The 22,500-nt window shown below is 38.4% G+C and overlaps 1 protein-coding gene and 1 pseudogene across 1 annotated transcript in view; one reads left to right on the top strand and one right to left on the bottom strand.

Moving 5' to 3' along the window:
* Positions 1 to 1,892, bottom strand: part of LOC136825085 (protein starmaker-like) — an 84,106-nt pseudogene extending 82,214 nt beyond the window's left edge.
* Positions 1 to 22,500, top strand: part of CASK (peripheral plasma membrane protein CASK) — a 1,131,710-nt gene that overhangs the window by 654,779 nt on the left and 454,431 nt on the right. The gene's annotated exons all lie outside the window — the stretch shown is intronic.

Below are 22,500 nucleotides of genomic sequence, written 5' to 3'. Positions count from 1 at the left end.
TTTTTTTATTCGGTGAAATTTGTTTTTATTTGATAAAATTCCTTTATTTTATGCGGTGGAATTTGTTTTTATTTGATAGAGTTCCTTTTCTCTTATGCGGTGGAATTTGTTTAGTACTCAAATATTTCACTTTAAACTTTCTCTAAGAAAAATGGTTGAAGTTTTTTTATACCTTTTACCGTAATATTTGTGAAACCCGGCACCATAGTACTTCTTCTGTTCCCCCCCATTTTTTAAATTCTGCAAATTCCAAGAAGTTTTCAACCGTGTCATCGGTTTCCGGTATTTTTTCCCCTTTGAGAACACAACGACTTTTTTTTTTTTTCCTGCCGGGGAAGAACGGGTTACTTCGACTTTGAAGTTCCCTTTGAATCATTCATCTATCACGAAAGTTCCCTGTGAATCATTCGTCTGTCGCGAAAGTTCCCTTTGAATCATTTTCGTCTATTACGAAAGTTCCCTTCGAATCATTCGTCTGTCGCGAAAGTTCCCTTCGAATCGTTCTCGAAAGTTCCCTTTGAATCACTCGTCTATCACGAAAGTTCCCTTTGAATCATTCGTCTGTCACGAAAGTTCCCTTTGAATCATTCGTCTGTCACGAAAGTTCCCTTTGAATCATTCGTCTGTCACGAAAGTTCCCTTTGAATCATTCGTCTGTCACGAAAGTTCCCTTTGAATCATTCGTCTGTCACGAAAGTTCCTTTGAATCATTCGTCTGTCACGAAAGTTCCTTTGAATCATTCGTCTGTCACGAAAGTTCACTTTGAATCATTCGTCTGTCACGAAAGTTCCCTTTGAATCATTCGTCTGTCACGAAAGTTCACTTTGAATCATTCGTCTGTCACGAAAGTTCCCTTTGAATCATTCGTCTGTCACGAAAGTTCCCTTTGAATCATTCGTCTGTCACGAAAGTTCCCTGTGAATCATTCGTCTCTCAAAAGTTCCTCTGAATCACTCGTCTATCACGAAAGTTCCCTTTGAACCCATTCGTCTGTCACGAAAGTTCCCTTTGAATCATTCGTCTATCGTGAGCCAATTGCCATAAATTCCATGGAAAAAAAAGAGATCGAAATGAGAGAGAGAGGAAACGTCGGCTCATATTTTTAAAGGGTTCCTCTTGTTACCGCTCCATAAATATTCCGTCAAAGCATTTTTGGACGTCCTTCCGCTTTAGAAATATATTTTTTGCCATTGCCAGTAACTTTTTATTTTTTATCTTTTTCCTGTACGTTTTCGAAGCCCCCAGATGGCCTATGGTCTTTTGACGAATACATGTACAGGTCTTCTCCCCCCCTCCCCCTTTTTTTTGGAGGGGGGCAGAATTGTTGATAGCTAAAAGATATCTCTTAATGGATGAGGTTGTTAGTCTCTCGCCTGCCCCGCCCCCTTCCTCCTATTTTGTTTTTTTTTTTATTTTTTATCAGCAAACGCTGGTTCCCATTTGCAGCTGGGTGGTCAAGAGTCTGGGAGCCATCCACGGACCTAATAAATATATGTTTTCATTACTGTACCGTATATATATATATATATATATATATATATATATATATATATATATATATATATATATATATATTCATGTATATATATAATATAAATACATATATATATATATATATATATATATATATATATATATATATATATATATATATATATATATACATACATATATATATATATATATATATATATATATATATATATATATATATATATATATATATATATATATACACGTATACATATACATTAGACATAAAATGTTATGTACCGTATGTATGCATGTATACCGCCCACACGTTTGAATTCAACCGTACATTTGTCTTGCGTTCATTTGCCACAATCCGATGATGTGATGATGATGACATCATCATCATCATCATCATCATCTATGCCCAAGGCCTGAGTGGGTAAGGTCTTCTCCCCCGTTATCAGCTGTTCCTACTCCTCCCCTCCAGAACCCGACCACTTAATTCCTTCCATTCTTCTCTCCTCTTACTTCCTTCCTTTCTTCCTTCCCTCCTTCCCTCCTTCCTTCCTGCCGGTACTAGTGCCACCTCCGGCCCGGCGTGATAGACACCCTAATTATTCATTAGGCCAGACGGAATGGCTTTTGAAATTAATTTCGTTTTGGAGAAACAGCACCGTCACTCTGGGGCCAGACTATACTTGCATAATTAAATTAATCTTGACTCAGCACCAGTCTTCTATCAAATGAGGGGGCGGCTTAATTATGTATAATGAAGGGTATAATGAAGATACAATGGTCATGTAACACGAGGAACTTCTTCTTCGTTATTATTATAATGAGAGTACTCAAGATGGGTGGCCGCTTTGTCGAGACGCGTCTGGAATTGGCCCCAGGGAGTCGGTTTTGTTTTGCGATTTGTAAGAATTCGGGCTCTGTAGAGTGAAATTTAGAATTTAGGCCAAAGGCCAAGCGCTGGGACCTGTGAAGGCCACTCACCGCTGAAACTGAAATTGATAGGAAAAAGGTTTGAAAGGTGTAACAGGAGGAAAACCCCGCAGTTGCGCTGTGAATCAATTGTTAGGAGAGGCAGGAAAGTAAGATGGAAGTAAGAGAATATGAACGGAGGAACAGTAGTAGAAATAAAAGGGGTTGCAGCTAGGGGCCGTAGGGACGCTGCAAAGAACCTTAAGTAACGCCTACAGTGCACGGCATGAGGTGCACTGAAGGCATTAACTCCTTACGGGGTGTTTTGTAGAGATTCACATAATAATTATGATAATAGAAATATACTTTGGGAGTCTTGCTGTAATAGGACTGATGCTACTACTAATACTACCATTATCGGTGCTCTTGCAGGATAAGTACAGAAATATATTGCGATTCCTATGCTGTTTCCACTAATCGTAGGACCACTTATCATACGCAACGCCATTAAAATATTAAGTACAGTACAAAAAGCAATTGAAAAAAATTCTTAGAGGTTTGACGGTAATAAGAGACACATTTCTGTAAAAAAAAAAAAGTAAAATTACAAAGGGTAAGGTACAACAAAATTTGTTATTTATAAAAAGCCGAGTGAGAAGACATCCAAATATTATATAGGAGGGAATTCGTTACTAGAGAAATCAGGAAGTCCATTGTTTTCTCTCTCTCTCTCTCTCTCTCTCTCTCTCTCTCTCTCTCTCTCTCTCTCTATATATATATATATATATATATATATATATATATATATATATATATATATATATATATATATATATATATATATATATATGTGTGTGTGTGTGTAGGCCTATAATTTTTTTCTTCTTTAAAGTAAGTATCAGAATTCTGCGAACATACAAATTTCGAATGCTGAAAATAACTAGGCGTTGCCCGGCTGACAATTCCGTGTACCCAGAAATGAAATTTTCTTTACCTGCGTCAATATCTCTCGTTGCTGTTTTGGTTTCGATGAGAATGAGGGGACGCGGGTCGAAATGTTGATAATAAAATATTCCGGCGGCATTTGTCATTGCATGGGGGTGCGTTATGGTGATTCAGTCATTCCTGACCCCTCTGTACGTCATCGAGTAATTTGTCTTTGAGAAGGATTTTTCCCGTATTAACTTTTTTATTCTTCTCTCTCTCTCTCTCTCTCTCTCTCTCTTCAAGGAAGTTCTATCTCTCTCTCTCTCTCTCTCTCTCTCTCTCTCTCTCTCTCTCTCTCTCTCTCTCTCTCTCTCTCTCTCGGTCTTTGAAAGGAAATTTTTTATTTTTCCCCTCTCTCTCTCTCTCTCTCTCTCTCTCTCTCTCTCTCTCTCTCTCTCTCTCTCTCTCTCTCTCTCTCTCTCTTTGCAAGAAAGTTTCTTGTTTTTACCTCTCTCTCTCTCTCTCTCTCTCTCTCTCTCTCTCTCTCTCTCTCTCTCTCCATGTCACGATTAAGACTAAGAGCAGCTTCATATCTCATAAGTGGAGACTTGCCTACACCCACAAGTGTTGCATCATCGACATACTGAACAATCCATCCTTCTGATTTATTTTTATCCTCCAGGAACGATTACTTGTCAAGATCCAAACGAAATCTTGAGGGTTGAGGAGAAACATCAGTTTTCGTCAAGATTTATTGAAAGAAATAATGACTGAATTAGGTCAGTGGGTTAGGTTACCAAGATCCACGGATGGTGTGAAATAAAGATGAATAGTCCTCTTAGAGAGAGAGAGAGAGAGAATAAAGAACGTCCGTGAAGAGAGAGAGAGAGAAAGAGAGAGAGAGAGAGAGAGAGAGAGAGAGAGAGAGAATAAAGAACATCCGTGCAGAGAGAGAGAGAGAGAGAGAGAGAGAGAATGAAGAACGTCCGTGAAGAGAAAGAGAGAGAGAGAGAGAGAGAATAAAGAACGTCCGTGCAGAGAAAGCGAGAGAGAGACATGGTCGAGGCTCGTGGACAGGAAGAACGGACCTATGTGAATGCTTCCGCACTATTGAACGAGATAATGGAGTTGTGTTTTGGAGTTGCGAATGGCAGCCTCGCTGATGTGATAACTCTCTTTAAAAGAGAGAGAGAGAGAGAGAGAGAGAGAGAGAGAGAGAGAGAGAGAGAGAGAGAGTCGTCTTCATCAGTTCTGTCTTCCAATTTGTACCCTTATTTTTCCGTCTTTGTTTTTTCTTCCTATCTCCCTTTATTTTCGTTGGTTCGTCCTTCTTCCGCAAAACATTCCTCCGTAATATTTTCCATGTCTTCTTTTCTTACTGTATTTCAGCTTCTACTGAACTTTGTTTTTTTTTCTATTTTAATCATTATTACGAGCTTTCTTCAACTTACTTTTCATGTCTTCTGTAACCATTAATTTTTCCGTGCATTTTGCCATACTCCCGCTATAGAACATATTTCATATATCCATTGTGACTTTTTGTGTCTTTAGAATATATTTCTTATATCCATTATGACGTTTTTTATGTTTTTAGAATATATTTCATATATCCATTATGACGTTTTGTGCTTTCAGAATATATTTCATATATCCATTATGACGTTTTTTGTTTTTACAATATATTTCATATATCCATTATGACGTTTTGTGCTTTTAGAATATATTTCTTATATCCATTATGACGTTTTTTGTTTTTACAATATATTTCATATATCCATTATGACGTTTTTATGTTTTTAGAATATATTTCATATATCCATTATGACGTTTTTTGTTTTTAGAATATATTTCATATATCCATTATGACGTTTTGTGTCTTTAGAATATATTTCTTATATCTATTATGACGTTTTTATGTTTTTACAATATATTTCATATATCCATTATGACGTTTTGTGCTTTTAGAATATATTTCTTATATCCATTATGACGTTTTTATGTTTTTAGAATATATTTCATATATCCATTATGACGTTTTGTGTCTTTAGAATATATTTCATATATCCATTATGACGTTTTTATGTTTTTAGAATATATTTCTTATATCCATTATGACGTTTTTATGTTTTTAGAATATATTTCATATATCCAGTATGACGTTTTGTGTCTTTAGATTTATTTCATATATTCATTATGACGTTTTGTGTCTTTAGAATATATTTCATATATCCATTATGACGTTTTGTGTCCTTAGAATATATTTCTCATATCCATTATGACGTTTTTATGTTTTTAGAATATATTTCATATATCCAGTATGACGTTTTGTATCTTTATATTTCATATATTCATTATGACGTTTTTTGCTTTTAGAATATATTTCATATATCCATTGTGACGTATCGTGTCTCACCCTAGTATACAATATTCATTCGTAGTTGTATTGTAATCCTTTATTCATACTCATACTATGGCTTTTATGTATCACGTGTTCATACGTTCTTTATTACGCGTTTTAATAAGTCATAGTTAAATTATTTAATTCCTGTTCCCATTCATTCTCCAGTCCTCTTCTACATCCTTGTACGTAGCTGTGTTCCCCTCTTTAGCCGTTAGTTTCTTCATTTTTATTTTCCCCCTCGTAAATTCGCACGCATTTTGTCCGTTTCCCCTCTTCCAGACTTTATTCCGGCTCTCTCTCTCTCTCTCTCTCTCTTTCTCTCTCCATCCTTCTCAACTGATGAGGTCCTTTTGTTGCTTAATTAACGTCCTTTCTAATGCTTCTTTCTTAGTCTTCCTCTCTTCCGTTCTTTGTTAATCTGGCCTGTCCGTTTCATGCGTTAATTGTCTGCCATATTTTTCGTTTGCGTAACTTTTTTTTTTTTCTCACTTTTTACCCCCTATTACTTTTCACATGCCTTCCCTCTCATATTCGATCTTTCTATTTTTTTTTTTTTATTTTGCGGTTTTATCAAGCTGCTAAAGGCTTAGTGCATTGGTTCTCAACCTGGGGGGGGCGTCAGCAATTTCCAAGGGGGGCGCGAGCCTTAGGGACAAATTCAAAATTCTCTAATTATACTCGGTATTCCCTTAACAAGAGTCGCTAAGAATCAGTGTCAGGTGTTTCACTGATTCATTCCCTAAAGAATAAAAACGCCCCCTCTCTTTCTCTCTCTCTTTTTTTTTTTTTGATTTTCCTTTAAATCTGGGAGGGAATTTTACGTATAGATGCAAGGGCGGGGCGGTTGGAGGGAAGGTCCAACTCTCAGAGGGGGCGTGGTGATAAATAGGTTCAGAACCACTGGTTTAATTCGCTTGACAAAGGTTCGATCCAAGCTTGCTGAGCTTTGCAGCCTGGCGTTGCAGTAAATGAAATAATCAGTCTTGGTATTTTTAGCCTTTTTCTAGTTATTGAAGTTGCTTAGTAGTTGATTTTTACCGTTTAGGCAAAGGGGCAGATTTAGTTGTTGTTATTGTATTGTTTTTAATTAGTTTTCTGTAAAGGAAAACTATTGTGCTGGTTTTGTCTGTCCGTCCGCACTTTTTTCTGTCCGCACTTTTTTCTGTCCACCCTCAGATCTTTAAAAACTACTGAGGCTAGAGGGCTGCAAATTGGTAAGTTGATCATCGACCCTCCAATCATCAAACGTACCAAATTGCAGCCCTCTAGCCTCAGTAGTTTTTTATTTGATTTATGGTTGAAGTTAGCCATAATCGTGCTTCTGGCAACGATATAGGATAGGCCACCATTGGGCCGTGGTTAAGTTTCATGGGACGCGGTTCATACAGCATTATACCGAGACCACCGAAAGATAGGTATATTCTCGGTGGCCTTGATTGTGCGCTGTAGCGGCTGTACAGAAAACTCGATTGCGCCGAAGGAACCTCGGCGCATTTTTAACTTGTTATATATATTTTCGACTTTCAGACTTCCCAGCACTTCTATGTGTATTGAACAACGTATCTTTCTCGAGGTGCAATTCATCCCAACTTATTTCTCTCTCGATCGTTTCCCCCTCTCTCTCTCTCTCTCTCTCTCTCTCTCTCTCTCTCTCTCTCTCTCTCTCTCTCTCTCTCTCTCTCTCTCTCTCCTCCCCTCGTCTGTAATTATTAGAGTTAAATGAATTGCAGTGTTATAAAGCCGGGAATTGTTGCTGATGTTGGTTTCGTCGATTTGAGAGTTGCTTGTTTGCGATTTTCATCGTAGAATCCTTCGGCTGTCGTAATTATGTCTCGTCTCTGTACTTGCTCGGGAACGTGGTGGTTTGGGGACTGCTAGGTAGAGGGGGTCTTTCATTTTTTTTTTTTTTTTTTTTTTTTTTTGGCATTAGTGGTCTCCCTCACAAGTTTTTTTTTTTTGTGTGTGTGTGTGTGTGTGTGTGTGTGTGTGTGTGTGTGTGTGTGTGTGTGTGCGTGTGTTCTTCCAATACACCTCTTTAGTTTTCTGAAGAGAAAACTATTGTGCCGGCTTTGTCTGTCCGCCCGCACTTTTCTCTGTCCGCACTTTTTTTGTATGCGCTTTTCTTTCTCCGCACTTTTTTCTGTCCGCACTTTTTTCTGTCCGCACTTTTCTCTGTCCGCACTTTGTCGATCCGCCCTCAGATCTTAAAAACTACTGAGGTTAGAGGGCTGGAAATTGGTATGTTGATCATCCACCCTTCAGTCATCAAACACGCCAGATTGCAGCCCTCTAGCCTCTTCAGTAGTTTTTATTTTATTTAAGGGTAAAGTTAGCCATAATCGTGCTTCTGGCAACGCAACAACACAGCCCACCACGGCCAGCTGAGAGTTTCATGGGCCGCGACTCATCCAGCATTATACCAAGACCAGCTAATGATAGATCTGTTTTCGGTGGTCCTTGATTATTATACGCCGTACAGAAAACTCGATTGCGCCGAAGAAACCTCGTTGCATTTTTCACTTGTTAATAGTTGACTCTTGAGCGTTTGTTTTCATAACAGTCCCTTATGGGAAATAGCCGTTTTTATTACGTTATGGGCGGAATTTCAGTCTTATAAACATTAGTGTTGATGCGTCTTTTAATAGACTGATCAGCTAACCGAGTTCTGTGAGCCGGGATGCATTTTCTCGAGATGTAACCGAGTACTGCAGGGACCTTTCCCTGAAAAAAGCGGGACGCCATATCTCGAAAACTAACCATAGAATTGTCTTGGAAGTAAACTCGCTATGTTTCCCCACACCCAAATTAATGTTGGGGGTTCTATTCTAACCTATCCTAACCCAACCTAACCTAACCTAACCTTAGGGGCGTGGCAAAAAAAAAGCATGACTGGTGCAATACTAGCATACACCTCAGGAATTTGCAACTGGGCATTAGCAGTTGCCGCGTAGTATAAAATAATGAAGGCGATAAGCGCGTAACGTATGATGACAGGTTCTGCGCCATTTTGGTTTAATATGGGTCATTGGTCAGGCGATTTGGAGTCGGATTTTGTCTCTCGATCTCTACCAGCGAGTTTAATCGATTTAAGGACGCTGCCATTTCAGGCCAGAGCAGCCTTTGTTTGACCCTGTCATTGTCCTGTCTGCCGTTGAATGTCTGTGTCATTCCCGTAGGGGGTTAGTGCCGCCAGTGCGCCTCACTCGGTGCACCGTAGGCTTTACTTAAGGGTCTTTGCAGCGTCCCTTCGACCCCTAGCTGCAACCCTTTTCATTCCTTTGACTGTACCTCCGTTCATATTCTTTTTCCATCTGACTTTCCACCCTCTCTAACAATTGTTTCACATTGCACCTGCTTTGAGGTTATCCTCCTGTTACACCTTTCAAGGCTTCTGACTGTCAAGTTTCCCGTTCAGCGCTGAATGACCTCATAGGTCCCAGCGCTCGGCCGTTGGCATAAATTTTATAATTCAATCCAACTGTCTGTGTCATTTTCACTGTCAAGTGTTGTAGTGTGTGTATTCGTGTAATGCGATATCGGAAGAGGTTTTTCTAGTACCTAGAAGGCTGATAATTAGTCATTAGTTTGATGAATTGGTGTAAGCCATTTTTTCCACATTCTGAGAAAATAGCCTTCAAGGGTTTTGATATTATTCAGAGTTTCTCATGAGCTCATCTTCTGTGGAAATCATTTTGGAAAATATGACAACGCAGATAGCTGAAAATTTGATGTGTTATAGAGTATCAAAAACGGAGACTTAAAAAAACGGGGACGAATTTTCCAAAAACATCCCAATGCCAAAAAAAGCATCCTCTGTTTCTTAATACCTATTGCAAGCCTTCCGGTAATGAAATAAAAGTGTTTAACCGTGTGTAATTCGCGTTCATTCTCTCCCTAGGTCGAACTGTCAGAAGCTTTAAATGTGGAATCAAAATCCAATTCCGCACTTTTTAAATGTTTCCATTGACTGCAATATGGTCCCATTATTAGTTTTCTCTAAAAGAAAACTATTGAGATGGCTTTGAATGTCCGTCCGCACTTTTTTCTTCCGCACTTTTTATGTCCGCCCTCAGATCTTCAAAACTACTGAGGCTGGAGGGCTGCAAATTGGTATGTTGATCATCCACCCTCCAATCATCAAACATGCCAAATTGCAGCCCTCTAGCCTCAGTAGTTTTTATTTTACCTAAGGTTAAAGTTAGCCATAATCGTGCTTCTGGCAACGATAGGTCACCACCGGGCCGTGCCTAAAGTTTGATGGGCCGCGGCTCATACAGCATCATACCGAGACCACCGAAAGATAGATCTATTTCCGGTGGCTGTAGCGGCTGTACAGAAAACTCGATTGCGCCGTAGAAACTTCGGCGCATTTTTCACTTGTTTTCCCTGTAAACCCATTCGAATTTAGAGCGGACGATCTTGATTCTCTCGTCAGGGATGTTTTTATATTATTATAGATAAGTAAGGGTCCGCGAAGAGAAGAGAAACCTCCGGTAGGCGGAGAGAGCGTGTCCCGTACCAGAGGTTCCTTTGTGCGGCCTTCCCAGATTCGAGATAAGAATCAATCGGCTATTGTCATGTAGATTATTTTTCGGCTGATGATCTGGGAGGCCGTCGTCTGCAGATCTCGCCATTGTTGCCATCATGCAGTCTCTCTCTCTCTCTCTCTCTCTCTCTCTCTCTCTCTCTCTTGCAATATTTCTGTGGGGAAATGGAGCGTGAAGATAAATTTCTTGTAGGTATATTCCATAATGTTCATTGTTACTCCAGCTTTTTGTAGAGAGGAATTCATAGTGGTAATGTTGAACTGGAATAAATTGGTTTTTGTATATCAGTGAGGTATAAACTCGCTGATGTAAAGTCCCATCAAACATACCAAATTGCAGCCCGCTAGCCTCAGTAGTTTTTATTTAAGTTCAAATTTAGCCATGCTCGTGCGTCTGGCACCGCTATAGGTGCCAACAACACATCGGAGTTTTTGTCAAAAACTCGGTAATACTGTAGCATAATAATTGTGCAGATGTTTTTGCCGTGCACCAGGTCACGTTGGGGCGGGTGGCCCAGCTTTCGAGGTCAGGGCACAGCACTCTAGGATAGGTTAGGCTAGCATGCGTCCAATTTGGAATGTGTGCGATTGCTTTTAAGCAGGACGTGACCAGCGGAAATAGGGCCAATGTGTAAAAGCTTTCTGTACTTGATCAATAACACTACTGAGTCTTGTATGGTAAAAGTTAACGGGATGAAAAAGTGAAGTACATCTTGTCTTGGCATTCCAAAATAAAACTAAGATCAGTTGAGGAATGGCGTTGAAGACTAAATAATGATGATGATGATGAGTCTAGACTGTTCTGTGTAGTGATGTTTCAGTATTTGGATAGCCCAGCATTGATATTACAAGGGTTGTCATGCTTGTAGGTGGCTGGTGATGTGCTGGTCAAAATGGCCCCAAAAAACTGACAAAGTTGTTTGCTTGGTTGAACTTTAGAGTTGGATTTAGGACTTGACAACAGGGTCAGCCACTATTAAGCTTACAAGGAAGTTGGTGCTAGATTTCATTCCATATTTATCCCTGTCATCCACTAGAACTTAACGTTGCTCAGTCTCAAAGTGATAATGTTAGCAGGAGTCAAGTGAAACTTTTTCCCAGAGCAAGGGTGATTTGGAAAATTATCACGTTGAAGACACTGAAGACTTTATACTGTGTAGGTAGGAATTGGTTGAGGTTCAGAATAAGGTTTAAGGTTTAATTCAGGAGCTATAGCAGAAAGCCTGCTGCCAATACCCGTAAGCAGAACATGTGGAGGTACTTTTGTTCAGTTAAGTCACTCTTCTCTTGCGAATCCATTTTTTGGGATCTTTCCTAGGTAGTGACCCCCAAGGGTTTTCGGGAGTCGTTATCTGGGACTAATATTTCTTGAGGGTCATTATCTTGATGATATTTACAGTCTTTTGTTTATGTTTTTACAGTCTTCCCCAACGGGGTTGTACTAAACACGCCGCAAAGGTGGATACACACCGGGTTAAAACCCTTGGGGGTCACTATCTAAGAAAATAGTCGTTCACCTTCAAGTTTATGTTGAATATGCATTTAAATTTCTTTCAATAACTTTTTACTCCCCGTAGGGGGTAGTACCGTCAATGCACCTCATGCGGTGCACTGTAGGCATTACTTAAGGTTCTTTGCAGCGTGCCTTCGGCCCCTAGCTGCAACTCCTTTCGCTCCTTTTACTGTACCTCCTTTCATAGTCTCTTTCTTCCATCTTACTTTCCTCAACCCTCTCCTAACAATTGATTCATAGTGCAACTGCTTTGAGGTTTTCCTCCTGTTACACCTTTCAAACCTTTTACTGTCAATTTCCGTTTCAGCGCGGAATGACCTCATAGGTCCCAGTGCTGGCCTTTGGCTGAGATTTTATATTCAATAAGTTTTCACGGATTTAGAGGGAATTCTGAGTACAGTAGTTCCCCACCTGGAGGCGTGTTATGTTCTCAGTCTAGTTTATTGCACTCGAAACTATTTTTGGAGTTGGGCCAAGCCTATTGCCGATACGAAGAGCTACTCAAGACAGTAGACTGCATAGTTATCTCTCTCTCTCTCTCTCTCTCTCTCTCTCTCTCTCTCTCTCTCTCTCTCTCTGGTTTATTGTACTCGAAAACATTTTTGAGTTAGGCCAAGTCTATTGCCCATACGAATAGCTACTCAAGACAGTAAGACTATACAGTGCTCTCTCTCTCTCTCTCTCTCTCTCTCTCTCTCTCTCTCTCTCTCTCTCTCTCTCTCTCTCTGGTTTATTGTACTCAGAAACAATTTTGGAGTTAGGCTAAGTCTATTGCCCCTATGAAATAGCTACTCAAGACAATAAGACTATACAGTGCTCTCTCTCTCTCTCTCTCTCTCTCTCTCTCTCTCTCTCTCTCTCTCTCTCTCTCTCTCTCTCTCTGTGGTCTGGATGAATGCTGATGATTGGAAAAAGGGATTCTCCACTAATTGGTGGGCTCCTCAAAATTTCCTTCGTCGTCCATCGCATATTACAACCCAAATAGCGAAAACGAGAAGACGGGAAGGGAATTAGGACTCAGTTGGTGGTGGTTCCGAAAAAATTTGGGAGGAAATAATGAGGTATTGGATATATGCATCAATTTATTTATTTATTATTTTTTTTATTTTTGCTTTGAAAGTGACAGTACGTTCGTAGCAATTAATTAGGTACAACTTTATGGATAAATATTATTTATTGTTATTATTATTTCAGTGGATGAAACCTGTTCACGTGGAACAAGAGCACCGAAGGGGCCATTGGCTTGAAATTCAGGCCTCCAGGAATGTTATTATTATTATTATTATTATTATTATTATTATTATTATTATTATTATTTCAGTAGATGAAACCTGTGAATAGGGAAGAAGATGGGGACAGTCATATATATGTATATATGTATATATGTATATGTATATATATATATATATATATATATATATATATATATATATATATATATATATATATAAATGACTTTCCGATAAAATGCCATCATCTGCCGAGGCCTTCCGAATGCTGCGGTGGACCCAGCACTTTGAGAAAAGTGGAATAAGTTAATAGATTCGTCCCCAAGGCCGACTACAGAATTATTCTCAAGTTATGCAACATGACGGGGCTACATTAAAGTTCCTTTCGACTGCGAGGAAAAGTTGGAAAAGGTTCAGCCAGAAGAACTAGCGGACCTCCACATGAATATATATATATATATATATATATATATATATATATATATATATATATATATATATATATATATATATATATATATATATATATGGTCTTGGTGAAATTCTGCGACTCGTATCTTTTCTGCGTTGAAACTTTTTCTCATCCAACTATTTCCGATTTTTCTAAATCGCGCGTTGCCGCCCAGTGGACTCCAGCTGACACTGTGACGTACTGTTCTCCCAGGGTTTGTTCTCAAGACATGTCCAGACCATCCCCATTGCCATTGGCCCCCCCCCCTCATCATTATCTCATTTACATATTGAACTTCCGCAATTTTCCTTATGTCACCATTTGTAACTGTGTCCCGTAATCTGATATGGTTTCATTGTCATATATACTGTAATTCATGGCCGTATATCAGTATATATCGTATTGGAACTATGTATGCATGTATGTATGTATGTATGTATGTATGTATGTATGTATATATATATATATATATATATATATATATATATATTTATATATATGTATATATATATGATCAGTTAGGCACCTTATTTTTGATCCAGTTATATATATATATATATATATATATATATATATATATATATATATATATATATATAAATAAAATGTTTATGTATGACTGTTAGAGCAAAGTTTATCACTTTCCCCCCTGTGATCAGTCTCATTCAGACCCTCCACATGGCTGCATTTCAAGAGAAGGCAGTTTTAAACTTTCCTGGAATCAGCTATCTCACGCCACTGCACCAACCTAGGCCCATATAAGGGTAGAAAGAATTTCAACCTTTAATTTTCTCACTGTGGGAACCCAAAGGTTACCTCAGTAAAGAAAGCCAAGGGTTATCGTGTTGGAAAGGCGTCGGAAGTTGCTTCGGTTTGGAAGGCAAAATACATGGCTTTATGGAAAGGAAGGTTATGTCAGCTTTTGAGGTAGGTCAAAGGTTACGTCGGCTAGGGGAGTCAAAAATAACATTGCGTGTGTAGGGGGGCGGGGTGCAAGGTTACTTTGGTGGATGGGAAGGTTAAACAAAGGTCACATTCGTGTGGTAGGTCAGTTTGTATGACATGGCCTGCTTGTGGTTGGGGACAGACAATGGTTAAGTCAGTGAAAGATTGTCTCTCTGTGGGGGAATTCAGAGTTGGTGTGGGTGTGTAAGGGCTAAGGTTACAACCAGGGTCCCTCAAATATACGCTGAGTATATTTCAAGGACCGTGGTTACAGCTGGGAACGAGGGGGGCGAAGGTTACGTCGATTAGGATAAGTTACGTTTGTGCTGGAAAAACTACAGTATTTTTACGTCAGTGGGGAAACGACAGAGTTTACGTCAGGAGCCAAGTTGACACTTCTGTATATTTAAGATGAAAGAAATTTTGTTTTTCGGTGGGTCATTACACAGTTATGTTATTATTTCGTCTTCGCCCTCAGTATTTTGAGATCAAATCGTACCGAGGAGAATGGACTCAAGTTATTTTCAAGTTCTTGATCAATTGCTAAGGTCCTGTTGCAGTCGAGACTGTGTTGTCCTTGCGCGGCTAATTTTGACATTCTTGGGTAAAATAGCTGTATTTTCTAAATTTTTTATATATACTGAAGACAATTTGATGTTTTATATATATAGATATATGTAAAAATATATATACTATATATCTATACAGATATGTATATATATACATATGTATTTATAGACATATATACAGTTTATACATATGCATATATTTATATATATATATATATATATATATATATATATATATATATATATATATATATATACACATATGTATCTAATAATAATAATAATAATAATAATAATAATAATAATAATAATAATAATAATAATGCATGTAAATGTGTGTGTGTGTGTGTGTGTGTGAGAGAGAGAGAGAGAGAGAGAGAGAGAGAGAGAGAGAGAGAGAGAGAGAGCGAGCGTGCGTCTGTATGTGCAAGTATACACTAGTTTAGGAGGAGGTGAGGTGGGGTGGGAAACACGATTTCCACATTATTACCCTTAAAGCCAAGTGCCCTTTAAAAGCAACACCGTGACCGCCCACCTTTCTTTCATCCATCTCCCCTCCTTCTGCGGTCCGACCGCCTCGGTCCATCGTGCCCTTCCCTCTTCTCGCAACCCCTTTCGTTCCTTTTTACTGTACCTCCTTTCATATTCTCTCTTCCATCTTGCTGTCCACCCTCTCCAACAATTCATTCATAGTGCAACTGCTTTGAGGTTTTCCTCCTGTTACACCTTTCAGACCTTTTACTCTCAGTATTCCTTACGGCGCTGAGTGATCTCATAGGTCCCAGCGCTTGGCCTAAACTCTATATTCCGTTCCTGGTTAAAGTGCAACGTCCACCCACAGTCCCTCATGAACAATATTCATTGTATATTTATTTCGTTCATTTCTTTCTTTTATTGACCTTAATATATATATATAATATACTCTATATATATATAAATATATATTTATAAATGTGCATGTATATATATATATATATATATATATATATATATATATATATATATATATATATATATATATATATATATATATATATATATATATATATATATATATATATATATATATATATATATATATATATATATATATATATATATTATATTATGCCTGCCCTTTGAGAAGAATGTGGTCAGTACTAAATCCCTTTTGCAATTATTTGCAATTGATTAATCAATGAGAGAAATAATTTTGATGACATTTGTAGGTTTTTGTTTTTCTTTATTATTTTCTAGAAAGGTATTGTTCAGTTTGGCTTAACCTTGGGTAGTAAATTCATTCATAAACAATGGTTTTTAGTTTTCTGTAAAAGAAAACTATTGTGCCGGCTTTGTCTGTCCGTCCGCACTTTATTCTGTCCGCATTTTTTCTGTCCGTCCTCAGATCTTAAAAACTACTGAGGCGACAGGCCTGCAAATTGGTATGTTGATCATCCACCCTCCAATCATCAAACATACCGAATTGCAGCCCTCTAGCCTCAGTAGTTGTTCATTTATTCAAGATTAAAATCAGCCATAATCGTGCTTCTGTCTACGGTATATGATTAAAGCTTGTTGGGCCGCGGTTCATACAGCATTATACCGAGACCACCGAAAGATAGATCTATTTTCAGTGGCCTTGGTTATACGCTGTAGCGGCTGCACAGAAAACTCCATTGCGCCGAAGAAACTTTGGCGCATTTTTTACTTGTTTTATTTTTCCATACTTGATACTTTCTGGATTTGAATGTTCCATACAAAATATCGCCCAGTGGGACGCGCTTGATGGCAGTAATATCCATTACGCTAAAATCCATAACGCTGGGAAGAAAATTTGAAAGAAACATTATATGGTCATTAATAACAAGTCATTTCTCTGCGTCCCTACGATCGGAAGCCACTTTTCGGGTTTTTGTCAGGGGTGGTCCCCTTCCCCCCTCCAAGACCCTACTAAATAACCCATAAAGAACAAAATGAGAAATTTGGTAAAATACTGGCACTTTTATGGCTCTGTCCCACATCCACGAGAGAGAGAGAGAGAGAGAGAGAGAGAGAGAGAGAGAGAGAGAGAGAGAGAGAGAGAGAGAGAGAGATTCCCCAAAGTTTCTGGCTGTTCTTTTTTGTTTTTTATGCGAGACTAATTAAACAACCAAACAATTTTTTTTTTTTTTTCGCTCTGGGTCTAGACACACTAGAGGAAGTTGGTTGTGGCAGGCGTAACGGTCTCCCAGAGACAATGCGAACAATGGCGGACCGTTGGAAATAATAATGATGAATGCTCCTGGTCGGACGCTGCTCCTTGGCCGTTGGCTCGGTGTTTTGGGCCTGTTTGGGGGGAGGGGGAATGGGTTTGGGAGAAGGGGGAAGCATATAAAACAAAGGCGAAATAGTGGGTGTCATGGTAGTTTTCGGCCATCATGATGGATGATTCAGAAAAATGGAGGTAGTCGATGATAAGGTCTTGGTTAACAGTGTGACAGAATATTTGATGGACGTATATTTGAGGAATAATTCTCATCACAATTAGCAGAATGCTGGCATTTGAAAATGTATGATTAATGTATCTGAAAAAATGTGGATAACAGCAGCAGTGGGAAAATATGCGATCAGATGAAATACTGCAAACTGCCCTAAAATGGAAAACTGCAGTGTCAGCAAAATTTTCAAAATTGAGATATGCCACCTGTTAGGCTCGTGAAACACTTAATACATAAGTTACTGCAGTTTCAGAATGATTCTTCTTCGTGAAACACTAATTCGCAAGTTAATGCAGTTTCAGAATGATTCTTCTTCGTGAAACACCACTACGCAAGTTACTGCAGTTTCAGAATGATTCTTCTTCACTGCTTTCCACGAGTATTTAGGTGGTCCCATTTGCAGCATCTGCAAAATCAGTAGTAAGGTGCAATAAAAAATCTTTGACACCATTTTTTCTCAGTTTTGTATTTTTGCAGATACTGCAGCCTCCCATTTTAGGGCAGTATGATACACTTGTTTTGAAATGTAGGGAAAATTTCGCGTGGAGATTTTATTGATGAACCGATGTTTATGGCTGACAGAATCCCAGTTCCACCCCCTTAAAGGTGATAGATCTGAACGGGCAACGGAGGAATAAAGATTATGGCGTCATCGCGTCGTGATGCAATTGGCAAATTTAAACTGTGCTCATTGATCAGCGAGCTGGATTATTTTAAGAGCAGAGGCCGGCGGGAAGGGCAGCCTCGTGCCCTATTTTGTACCCCAGGGCAAGTGGAAGACGCGAAAGGGGCTCGTATGAGAAAGAATTATATTCGCCAAGAAGGAAGCGAGCGACAGGTTAAAAGTAGGAAACAAAATCAGGGAGAGAATTCCAAAGCTTGGGGAGATTTATATATATATATATGTGTGTGTTTGTGTGTATTATATATATATATGTAAATATATATGTATATATTTATATATATATATATATATATATATATATATATATATATATATATATATATATATGTATATATATATATATATATATATATATATATATATATATATATATATATATATATATATATATATATATATATATATATATATATATATATATATATATATATAATTTGCTTTTCAGTCATCTTATCCAATGATTTTCCAGTTTGAATATAGAAATTTCCACTTGACTCTCTTGAGATTTAACATACACATCATTTAAAGTATTGTCGTGAGAATTCTTTGAATTTGTGGTTTTTGAAGTGCCTTAGTGTTCTTCAGTGCCATATTTACTCAGAGTTATCAAGTAACTGAGGAATATCTTTCAAATTACTATTGTATGGTAGAACAAGCAGGCTTTTTGTAATCTATATCTTTTATATTACTAGACTCATGCTAGTTTTATTTCACTGTCAATTATTGCATCAGAAGATTTTGATTTATTGCTTGTTCCCAAGTTGTAGCCGGTCCCCCTGGCAAGGTCGCCAGTGTCGTGACATGCCGCTCAGATGTCGCGGGTTCGCGCCTCCCCCAGGGCGATGAAAAACACTGCCTCTGTATCATGATCAGTTACTGCTGCAGTGTTGGTGGGGTCTTCCGCGGTGGGAGGTTGGAACCAACATTCTTTGGAAGCTTGAATTTCAAGTCAGTGGCCCCTTTGGTGTGCTTGTTCCATATGAATAGGTTTCGGAGGGTTTTGATGCAAGTTTTGTTGAATAAAATGGCTGCATTTTGCGAATTGATTTTATACTGAGTTTTGGCAGTTCTTATAATAATTGGCTTTTCCTGCACATCAATATTAGTCAGTAATTGTCCAGTGTTCATATTTCGATGGATGAAACAGCGTATATCTTACAGCAGAAATTCTTTATTTGAAAGCATTACAGCATGTTACTGAAACCTCGGATGGGCAGGAAAAGAGAATTATTAGAAGAATTGAGAAAACTCGGCATAAAACCAGTTTGCAAAATGCAGCTATTTTATTCAACAAAATAATAATAATAATAATAATAATAATAATAATAATAATAACATAAAATAGAATAATAATAATAATAATAATAATAATAATAATAATAATAATAATAATAATAATAATAATAATAATAATAATAATATCTTTTCTATCTTCCTTATGATTCGCTTTTCAGGCTCAGCGATGTTAGTCAGCAACTGGCCGATATTCATGTTGGAAAAGGATAGTGTGCGGAATATGGCATCCTTTTTAATAAGACCTGTTTAAAAGAGGGTCTACTCCGTTCAAATAACAATAATAATAATAATAATAATAATAATAATAATAATAATAATAATAATAATAATAAGACATGAATGCGGATATTAGTTCCCGGTTCACAGGTACCTGGAATTTGTAACAGACTGGACTGGTTTGTTGTGGGCAGGTCTGTTAGGAAACCAGCTAACTGCGGCACAGGTACTAAATAAAAAATGACTAAGGAGGTCCAGTAAAGACGACGTTCTCGAGGTAAAGTAAGGATGGTTCCCATATGCTGCCATTCTCTCTGTCTCGTTGGGTTAAGTTGAGGGGAGTAGAAGGTGATTTGTGTTTTTCATAATGAAATAATACGATACGAAGGGATGTCAGTTGGAATGGTGACCGAATAGCAAAGTCGCTCTAGTTATGGAATCCCATCCAGTTTAGAAAATTATTTTAGAATTGAGTATATATTCTTTTTTTATTCAAGGCTGTCAATTCTTCTAAACAGATAACATTTTGCTAGATTGTTTAGCACCGACTTTGAAATTTCAGCAGAATTTATCTGTGATATTACAGTAGAATCCATTTGTAGTCATCTGATTGAGAGAGAGAGAGAGAGAGAGAGATTTGGGTTTAAGGGAACATCATATCGCTTAGTCCTTTGGTTATAAAGGCGAGTGTGCTACCACTTTCAGCATGGGAATAATTCAAGTGTCGCTAAAAAAAAAAAAGTTAAAATAATGCGCCGAAGTTCCTTCTGCGCAATCGAGTTTTCTGTACAGATGCTACAACGTATAATCAAGGCCACCGAAACTGGACCTATCTTTCGGCGATCTCGGTATAATGCTGTACGAGCCGCGGCCCATGAAACTTTAACCACGGCCCGGTGGTGGCCTAGCCTATTTCGTTGTCAGATGCACGGTTATGGCTAATTCACTATTTTCATTTCTAAAAACAAAAAAGCAAGTGGAATGCTTTTTTAAAAATTATACACTGGACAGTGAAAGCAAACTGATAGTAGATATATATATATATATATATATATATATATATATATATATATATATATATATATATATATATATATATATATATATATATATATATTTATCTTAAGCTGAGAAACAGGCAAAGAGTGGACGCCATTTCCATTCATCAAATAACAGGACTTTAAGAACGCGTTTACGCGTGCGCGCGCGCGCACTCGCTTTCCCCTCAGAAGAGGGATAAATATGACCTTCTTTTATGAAATGAACCTAAATATAACCCGGTAACTTCTGTGTGGGTGGTGCGGAAGGCGGGGCATTGCGTCAGCAAACCCGTGGGCGACGAGGAGGACGAACAACACGGAAGATGAAAGGAAGGAGAGAGAGAGAGAGAGAGAGAGAGATTGAGGAAGAGAGAGAGAGAGAGACTGAGGGAGTAAAAGAGAGAGAAAGTGGGGAGGGAGAGAGAGAGAGAGAGAGAGAGAGAGAGAGAGAGAGAGAGAGACTGAGGGAGTAAAAGAGAGAGAAAGTGGGGAGGGAGAGAGAGAGAGAGAGAGAGAGAGACTGACGGAGTAAAAGAGAGAGAGAGAGAGAGAAGGAGAGAGCGAGAGAGAGAGAGGGAGAGAGAGATTGGGGAAGAGAGAGAGAGGGAGAGACTGAGGAAGTAAAAGAGAGAGAAAGATGGGAGAGAGAAAGAGACCGACGGAGTCAAGGAGAAAGAGAGAGAGAGAGAGACTGACGGAGTAAAAGAGAGGGAGAGAGAGACTGAGGAAGAGAGAGAGAGTGAGGGAGTAAAAGAGAGAAAGTGGGGAGAGAGAGAGAGAGAGAGAGAGAAAGAGACTGACGGAGTAAAAGAGAGAGAGAAAGAGAGAGGAAGAGAGAGAGAGGGAGAGACTGAGGGAGTAAAAGAGAGAGAAAGTGGGGAGAGAGAGAGAGAGAAAGAGACTGACGGAGTAAAGGAGAGAGAGAGAGAGAGACTGAGGGAGTAAAAGAGAGAGAGAGAGAGAGAGAGAGAGAGAGAGAGAGAGAGAGAGAGAGAGACAGACTGACGGAGTAAAAGAGAGAGAGAGAGAGAGGGGGGGGGGCAACAGGATACCTCATGTAGGTAGGAATTGGGCATATAGGAAGCATGGTAGTTGGAATGCTGCAGAGGTTACAAATGGAGTGTGAGGAGTGTAAAGAAAGTCGAAGATGAGAAACCAAAGGATAAAGAGACAAGGTAAAAAGCACGAACGGAAAAGGCATCAAATGAGAGAGAGAGAGAGAGAGAGAGAGAGAGAGAGAGAGAGAGAGAGAGAGAGAGAGAGAGAGGCTTCCACCGTTGGATTTAAGATCAGCAATGAAAAGTCTATCCAAAAATTGTGATGAGATCGAGAGCTGGTAATTGTGATTATTAAAAATGAATACAATATATATACATTTATATATATATATATATATATATATATATATATATATATATATATATATATATATATATATATATATATATATATACTGTAAATTCCCCATCGTCCGAGCTTCGAAGTTAAAACAATGATGTGTCTGGTGGCAAAGTGGTGTTGAGCTGACCACCTCATCCCAACGTTACACACAAACACACACATATATATACATAATGTATACATACATACATACATACATACACATTATGTCATAAACACAGGCGCACTACAGCTAACATCAAGGCCTCCGCCAGTCCTCAGTAACATTATTAATGTGGTGTCACTCAGCTGTGGCCAAATCTGACACCAAATCGGACCATGTATGGTAATCTCTGACAACGCAACAACATGCCGAAACACCTGCGGATATCAGCTCAGCATCGCCTAGGTGTTGCAACCTATGAATGAATGGGGCGAGTTGTGAGAG

Source organism: Macrobrachium rosenbergii, chromosome 37, assembly GCF_040412425.1.
Source record: "Macrobrachium rosenbergii isolate ZJJX-2024 chromosome 37, ASM4041242v1, whole genome shotgun sequence".
In the NCBI taxonomy this organism is placed as follows: domain Eukaryota; kingdom Metazoa; phylum Arthropoda; class Malacostraca; order Decapoda; family Palaemonidae; genus Macrobrachium; species Macrobrachium rosenbergii.
The sequence above is the reverse complement of the archived record's forward strand: the minus strand, read 5'-3'. Positions and strand labels throughout refer to the sequence as shown.